Consider the following 9,154-nt stretch of genomic DNA (forward strand, 5'->3'; position numbering starts at 1 on the left):
CCTGTGTCACCGACGGCGTCTGATGACTCAATACAGGAACGGCGAACGTCAGGCTCGGAACAGGAATCGCGGCCGAAGCGGGCGTCGGAGGGCTTCCCTATAGCGGCGCGAGGGATACCGGGATTCGGCAACATGGCTCAGTTAGGCGAGCAACGGCCTTCTCTCGTCGATAGCAAAGCGAAGCAGAAGGGAAGTAAGAAAAGAAGGTTCTTTGCTTGTTGCTGTACAGTTGGTATCTACATTGTTTTCCTAAAGCTGGAGCGATTCTTCATTTCTTCTCTGTTTGAGAGCATCCGAAGAAACTTTGCGTGTCATCCGCGCGATTCTTTGCTCCCCTGACAAAATGTGGCCCTTCATCTCTTTCCCCTACCGACGGAAGCCAAAACAAACAGAGTAGCAGATTAGAAGATTGGAATGCTCGCTCGGATCATCGTGGCTGCGCGAGAAGAGGTGCATTCCTTTGTCCATTTTAGTTGGTTGTTAGAGGGAATGAGGGATGCATTTCATTCTGCTGTCTCACTTTATGCTACACTGCATTTGCAGGCGTATATCATATTCCATTTTTGCGGTGATATATCAGTGCGAATTCTTTCTGATCTATTGGCCCTGACTGCTGCTTGAAGTAATTTTTACTCTCCATTTCAAGGAAGAACAAGGTCATCCTCATCATTCTGTAAATACAAGAGGCTCTAAAATTCTAAATTTGTTTGATTATGATTTGTCCACAAACACTTCCCACCCAAACAGGCCATTAAGCTTGATGCAATTATCCATCCCCCCCTTCTAATCATTATCCATCATTTTCTCCTTTACAGCAGAGATCTTGGGCCTTATAATTCTTTCGTGGTGATGGGCTCACCATAATTATCTGTTTCTATTTCATTATGGTGAATTGCTTGAAGTGATAAATATTCATCACTCTCCTCGTGCAATTGGTAGCATACTAGCATGAATGCTACATCACATTTCCTGTGCTATAGAGACGAAAAGCAGAGGAGGATGCGAGGCAATGTGGTTTGGGAGAGAGTACTGTCTTTGTAAGAGGTGCATTTCCTTCATTCCTTATATGCCTATTAATTGGTTAGCACATTGTGTTTCATTAAGATTAATTTGTAGTCTCACAAACTTGCGTTGTAGTTGCAGGCATGTATTGTTGTCTGTTGAGTTTTTTTTTACGAGGGATACCGGTGTGAATTCTACCGAATTTACTGCCTCACACTGCTGCTTGAAGTGATCCTCTGCGGCTTCTCCAGTCAAGGAAGAATAAGGTCATCTGCATCACTCAACAGATTAGAGAACAGAAGGGGTGTCGGTGTTGCTGCTCTGGTAGTGCACAAAGGCCTACACTATCCAGAGATTCTTTATTTCTCAATTCAACCACCTTTCTGAGTTTTATCCATTTTCTTTCCCTTTCAAGCAGAGTAATCGTGACTCTTTCATGGTGATGACCACATATTGGCTATCGCTGTTCAGTTCATTGAGGGATTATTTGAGCAATTCATCTTTGTTCCCCTTCCTGTATTGAGTTGACCTTCAGCAAGAAACTGTTGTCGCTGGTGGTGGATGAGCTTGCATCCTTGACTTCTATTGTCAGTCAGGCCTGTCGAAAATAGGTCTTTGATTCAGGTAAGGCTTGTGCATTTGAGCATATTGGAATCTTCTAACTTCTTTCAAGCATCGTTAAGAGTTTCGTCCATTTCCCATTCACGGAAACGAAATCCTGCAGCCTCCTATATTCTTTTGACTTGCAATGTAACATTAGTAGCACTTGAAAGGTCAGGTTTGTGGAGTAGATTTATGGATGAAAGAAACTAAATGAGTTGATGAAATCTTGAAAGTTTAAGCTGTTTTTTGTATGAGAGGAGGGTTGGAAATGTGTGACCAGTTAGGTTGCTAGAAAGGAAACATTGCTGGAATATACAAATCAGTCAGTTTGAGTCATTTGTTGTTTATCTTTCAGTTTAGCTGAGCAGGCACAAGTTAGGCATAAGAATAATATCCACCAATGGCTAATGTGAAATGAAATCAAAGATCCATTACATGGGTTTTAGTCTGGAACACAGTGCATAAGGGAGCATAAAACTCATGGATGGATGCACCTATGTCCAGCCAAGATGGTTTTGTCTATCTGCCTGCTAGTGCATGATGTGAATATTTTCTAGGTGCTTTCATCATTTACATATCCTTTATTCTCTTCACAATCAGTGTGAGATCCTATCAAGTAGTAGTTTTCACAATATAATGAGTACTCATTGGAGCATGTAGTGCTGTACGTCTTTCAAGTGCTTACATATTTGACATACTGCTGTAAACTTTATAACTTTCAGGTCCAAGTTCAATCATTTATGGAATAACAATGTGAAAGCTTGTTCAAGAAATCTCACTAGCTAGTCCCTCGTATTGCTGGTTTTCTTGGCTCTGAAAAGATATATTGGTGGTCGTGGGTCTGCTTCAAGGATTCACCTAATGGCAACCATATTATTTTCTTTTGCGGGATCATGCATCCAAAAGATCCAAGACCTTATTACAGAGGAAGCGATACAGATACTAGGTGTTAAACAAGAGCTTAGTGACCTGCAACAAACAATGACACAAATACAGTGTTTTCTGAAAGATGCTGACCGGAGGAGGATTCAAGACTTAGCAGTTAGTAATTGGGTTGGTGACCTGAAGGATGCAATGTATGATGCTGATGATATAATTGACATGGCCAGGTTCAAAGGGAGCAATCTACTAGGAGAAAACTCTTCATCATTATCAAGAAAATTAATTACATGCAATGGATTTGCAACTTTCTCTTGCTTTTCGAATCTCAAGACACGTCGTGAGATTGCGGTACAGATTAGAGGCCTCAACAAAAGAATAGAGAGGATTAAAGAGTTAGGTACAAAATTCAAGTTTGAAACAGAACCTCTTGATAGAATGTCTGTATCAAATATGAGAGAAACATCCCACCTAGTAGAACCAGATCTTGTTGGAAAACAGATCAGACATGCTACCAATAGATTGGTAGGGTTGGTTCTAGAACACAGGGACAAGAAGGCTTACAAGATGGCAATTGTTGGAACAGGAGGAGTTGGAAAGACAACACTAGCTCCGAAAATATACAACGACCGAAAAATAAAAGGGGCCTTCAACAAACAAGCATGGGTTTGTGTCTCAAAACATTACTCTAAAGTTACTATTCTAAAGGAGATTCTTCGAAAAATTGAAGTACAGTACACGCAAGATGAGTCAATTGATGAGCTCCAAAGCAAGCTGAAATTAGCCATCAATGAGAAGAGCTTTTTTCTTGTGTTGGATGATGTCTGGGATTCTCATATATGGGCAAATCTATTGAAGATCCCAATGCATACTGCAGCCACAGGGATAATTCTATTGACGTCTCGACTTGACACTGTTGCTGTAGAAATTGGAGTGGACTATATACACCGAGTTCATTTAATGTCAGTGGACGTAGGATGTGAGTTACTTTGGAAGAGCATGGGAATCAAGGAAGAAGAGGTAGTAGAAAATCTGTGAGACTTAGGGAAAGATATCGTTAGCAAATGTGGTTGTCTTCCTCTTGGAATTAAGGTTATTGCTAGAGTTTTGGCAAGCAAAGATCAAACTGAGAATGAATGGAAGAAGATTTTAAGAAACGATGCTTGGTCCATGAACAATCTTCATAGTGAAGTAACAAGTGCTTTATATCTAAGCTATGAAGATCTACCGCACTATTTAAAGCAGTGTTTTGTGTATTGTGCTATGTTTCCTGAAGATTCAGTTATTTTCCGTGATGATATCGTGAGGATGTGGGTGGCTGAAAGGTTCATAGATGAGCAAGATGGCCAACTACTAGAAGATACAGCTGAAGAATACTACTATGAATTGATAAATCGAAATCTCCTCGAACAAGATTATTTAACGGGTGATCTTAATGGATGCAGAATGCATGATCTACTAAGGCAGCTTGCTTGTCATTTATCTAAAGAGGAATGTTTTGTTGGTGACCCAGAATCAAGAACAGTAAGGGTTATGGGTAAATTTAGACGTATTTCAGTTGTCACTATGAAGGATATGGTGGTGTTACCTAGCATATATAAGGAGCAGTATAAAGTGAGAACTTGGAAGACACCATATCAAAAGTCATTAAGAGTTGATAATACAATATTTAGAAACCTTCTATGTATTCGAGTTTTGGATTTGACTGGCTCCGTTATACAAGGTATTCCAGATTGTATTGGAAGATTAATTCATCTACGGTTACTTGATCTTGATGGAACTGACATATCTAGTCTTCCTGAGTCCATTTGTTGTCTCATAAACCTTCAGATACTGAACTTGCAGCGGTGTGTTGCTTTGTATAGTCTCCCTCTAGGAATAACTCGGTTATATAACCTGAGACGCCTTGGTCTTCATGGATCACCAATAAATCAGGTTCCAAAAGGGATAGCTAAACTGAAGTTCCTCAATGATTTAGAAGGATTTCCAGTTGGTGGTGGCAGTGATAATAGTGCTAGAACGCAAGATGGATGGAATCTAGACGAGCTGCGTCCTCTTTCTCAGCTGAGGAATCTTCTTATCTTTAAGTTGGAAAGAGCATCTCCTTACAATACAGATTCATTGTTACTAGACAAAAAGTTTCTCAAAAAATTATATTTATGTTGTACAAAACGTACAGCTGATCCATATTGTGAAGAAGATGTAATCAATATTGAGAGGACTTTTGAGAAGCTAATCCCTCCACGGAGCATTGAAGATATAGCTATTGAAGATTTTTTCGGTCCAAGGTTTCCTAACTGGCTAGACACTGATACCTATTTTCCATCACTGATATACTTGAAGCTCTTAAATTGCAAATCTTGTCTACATCTTCCTGCAATCGGGCAGCTCCCCAACTTGAAATTTCTGCAAATCAAGGGAGCAACTGGAGTCACCAAGATTGGACCTGAATTTATTGGCTTCGGGGTTGGTAATTTCGGATCTGCAGAGGCAGTTGCTTTCCCCAAGCTTGAAGTGTTGGCCATCCTAGATATGCCCAACTGGGAGGAGTGGACCTTTGTAGTTGAAGAAGAAGAAGCAACAACAGAAGAAGAAGAAGAAGCAACTGGGAGGTGTGGAGAGGATGGAGCTGCTGCAAAGCAAAAGGGGGAAGCCCCACCTCCAAGGATGCAGCTGCTGCCACGTTTGAGGTCGCTGCAACTTTGGAACTGCCCCAAGCTGAGAGCTCTTCCACGACAGCTTGCACAGGAGACCACCAGCTTGAAGGACCTCCTTTTAGTACGCATGAACAGCCTTGAGGTTGTGGAGGACCTTATGTTCCTCTCTGATTTGCTTTTAATTTGGGAGTGTGAAAGCCTGGAGAGGGTGTCGAGTCTACCGCAAGCAAGGGTGCTGATTGTGTGCGGCTCTCCATGCTTGACGTGTATTGAGAAGTTGGACAACCTGCAGCAGCTGGGTCTGCACGAGAGTATGCAAGAGGTCTCCTCACTGTGGCTGCCTGGGCTCCAACAGCAGTGCAGACAAGTTCATGGTGAAGATTTGGATGTCTATAATTGGGCATGAGATGGCATACAACTTTCACAACAATATGGCTACTAAGATGCAATGTGAGGACAGGCTCAGTATTTGAATTTGGTTGCATTTTACGTCTCCCCTGCCTTCAGTTTTGTCCCCTGTTCTTCTTTCCCTTTTTCTTTTATCACAGGTAATTGACTACCTGTATTCATAATTTTGCATGAGGGCAGGACAGGCTACAACACGCTTTATGCAAGCCAGGATTGTGATGTTCCATGACAAGGTATGAGCAAAACTGATTGGGCATTAATTTAGTTGCTCCTTAATTTGTTTGGTTGTCCATCTAATTAATGCTCTTTTCTCTCTGAATTTTGTAGTTTCAACCGACACTAGCACTTTGAATTTGTGGATATTGGTCTTCTGTAGGAAGGAGGGCTGATGATAATAAAGTGCAACGATCAAGATGAACTGAACTGACGTCGGTGGGTGGGAACTGAGAGATGGAAATCAAGAGCAGCTGCTTGTGTTGTTTGTGATTTGTGAACTGGTAGCGTGAAGAACTGCAGCCGCTCTGGTGGTTATTTCGTGACCCTGCATGCTTCCTGCTGCTGTATGTTGTTGGTTTCGTGCCAGCATCAAGAATCACAGCCATCAAGATGCACTGATGTGGGAACACAGGGAGAAGGCTTCCTCTCTTCTTTGACCCATGGGAAGGCTTGTTTAATCTTGTTCAAGTGTTTGGCTATTCATGTGTGCATGTCTGAACAAAATGTGTGCTACTTACTTGAGTTTCTCGATTAATTCATTCTGTGTGATTGTATTTAGCGAACTTGTAATCATATCATGGCTGATGCCTATGCCGCTGCTCCGTCGTCAATTTGTCACCTGCTCTTTCACTGTGATGCGATTACAATTTGTGACTATATTTGCACGAGCAAATTTCCGTTCAAATTCGTGCAGCTACAGGAGGAGCGAGTCGTCATTAGTCAATACTTAGGTAGCTGCAGTTCTGAGCATCTACTGAAACTCTGTTCTCTTTGCAGCTTGATTCAGTACCAACACAAGACAGCTAGCCGGATTAGGAAAGAGCTTGCTCCTCTTGAAGCTTTCTCCTCCAAGTGCAGGGAGGAATAGAACAGAGAAGAGAACAGCTGCACAGCAAAGGCGCCCTCTGCAGTCCTAGGAAGACTGATTGGACTGAGAAAACATGTAGTTGGACTTTTGACTAGGGGAACTATGGTGAACGATTGTTTACTAGGAAGGCATGAGGTTGGACCTCTCATTCGGTCCGCTAAAAGAAGAATTATTGTTGACTAAGAAAACATGAGGTTCGACCTCAGATGGAATTTGTCAGGTTCAAAGGGCCACTTTCATATTTTCTTCATTCCAGAGGATCGGAGGCTTTGGTTAGTTTTGTATTCATTTCTCTGCAAAAGAAACGTACTAAGATGCCTCCTATGGTATCCATGGTTGGTTGCAATGACCCAACTGAATTAATTGAACGATAGATAGAGAATAATGTAAATTATTTATCAGCCAGGACAAAAGGAACGACTTCTACTAAACTGACCATAGAACAAAGAGGCCAAGGCCAGGTGGCCTTATCGTCACGCATCTCGCTACTAAGTAGTGATCACACACCAAATAAAAGCAAACAGCCCAAGAAGGCAAGAGATGTCAACAAAGATGGCATGCATGTTACCTTGACTATATATGACATGGGACAATTAATTTATATTTATACTGCTACGCGCTTTACAATATTAGTAAAAACCTGTTTGATCCAGGACTAATTTTTAGTAGTCCCTGATGATTTAAACGATGGGGCTAAAGGTAGGCTAATTATTAGCCAGCCCTAACTAAACTTTAGTTCATTAGCCCTCCAAACCCAGCTAATGGAGGCTAATTTTAGACACGAATGGCAAAAGATTGAAAATACCCTCCACTAAAATCTCAACATTTTCTCTCCTACATCCCCTAAGGATAGAATGGACATTTCTCAATAAATAGGCTAAAAATTAGGTCTACCTCCAAACAAGACAGGGTTATTTTAGCCAACTAAAATTTTGATGTCTAAACTTTAGTTTTAGTCCATCCAAACAGGCTCTAAGAATGGTTGATACCACCACCTTGATTTGGGTTCGGAAGTGTAATCTAGACAAAATAAAAATTTTAGCGCTGGTCTATATATCTATAAAAGTCAAAACCACTACCGGAAGGTCTAGCTTTGCCGTGTGCCCACGGCACACGGCGAAGCCCAAAAACCACTCACCAAAGGCTTTGCCGAGTGTTAACTTGGCAAATAGCACACGGCGTACACAGTGCCGGCAAAAGTTTCTTTGTCGAGTGTTTTTTATCGGGCACTTGGCAAATACTTTGCCGAGTGCTAAACTGACGCTCGGCAAAAAAAAAAAAACAACATGACAGTGCGAGGATGGTCAGGCGTGTTTGCCGAGTGTCTAACAGCCTGGGCACTCGGTAAACATGCCTTGTTTGCCGAGTGTCCACAGGAAAAAACCCTCAGCAAAGACTGGCCAATTTAGGACAGATTTTGGCCTGTTTGCCAAGTATCACAGCCTAGACACTCGGCAAAGATGCCCAGAATGAACAGATTTTTACCATATGACCTCTTTGCCGAGTGTATTTTGCATAGCACTCGGCAAAGAGGCCTTTTGCCGAGTGTAACATTCGGCAAAGCTGCCACATATAATCAGTTTATTTGGTTCAGTCACAACCACGTACCACATTCAAATAAACAGCACATCCATCACAGATAGTTTACAATAGGCATCACAGGCAGTTCATATAGATATATCGACAACACATCACAAATGCAAATAAACTTCACAATCACAAATGCAAATAAACTTCAGAATCACAAGTACATAGTTCACAGTCGCTCTCCAGGCTTATCATAAATGCAAATAAACGGAGTCACTGTGACCACGGTGGCCACTGTGACCATGGTCGCTCTATAGGCTCATTCGATGTCGCTAATTGATTCTGCACAGAGGAGAAGAGATAAATCATTCACAGTGATTGAGAACAGAACATACAAGGATTAGAAATAAACTAGCGATTAGAAATAGTGATTAATTCTGCCTAAACTAAAAGTAGCTAAGTTACAGTGATTGAGAACGAAACAGTGATATAAGGTTAACTACAAACTAGAAATAAACTGGAAATTAGAAAGTAGAAACATACGCACATCATAAAGGAGAAAAGATTGATTCTACGTAAACTAGAAACGGTAATTATAAGGTTGTGAAATGACTCATAGTGCCGGGTGGAGTATTTGGAGCATGTTGAGGAGGGTCTAGCATCGCTGGCGGAGGTTGACTGATTGCATTGTAAACACCTCTCATCATTTCAACATCTGTGCCTCCATCCTCTGCTCGATGGATGCCTCTAGCTCCTCCCGTCGCCTCCTTTCTTGTTCTAGTTGGGCCTACAATATTTCATCCCAATGTTACAATGCAATGCAAAAGTATGCAAAAAATAATGAACGATGAATAAAATAGAAATAACCTAGAGTTTGTCCACCTGGAACCATGTAGAGTCTGGCCGAGGGCGTATTGCAGGGCTGAAACTCGTGCTCCGTGCTCGAAGCTAAGAGAGAGAGGGAGCACGGGCTGTATCGAGTGTGCCATCACCA

The 9,154-nt window shown here is 41.6% G+C and overlaps 1 pseudogene; it reads left to right on the plus strand.

Annotated features, from left to right (window-relative positions):
* The first annotated feature begins 308 nt into the window (after positions 1–308).
* On the plus strand, positions 309–6,323 carry LOC101757259 (annotated as a pseudogene).
* The last annotated feature ends 2,831 nt before the right edge of the window (positions 6,324–9,154 follow it).

Source organism: Setaria italica, chromosome VIII, assembly GCF_000263155.2.
Source record: "Setaria italica strain Yugu1 chromosome VIII, Setaria_italica_v2.0, whole genome shotgun sequence".
Taxonomy (NCBI): domain Eukaryota; kingdom Viridiplantae; phylum Streptophyta; class Magnoliopsida; order Poales; family Poaceae; genus Setaria; species Setaria italica.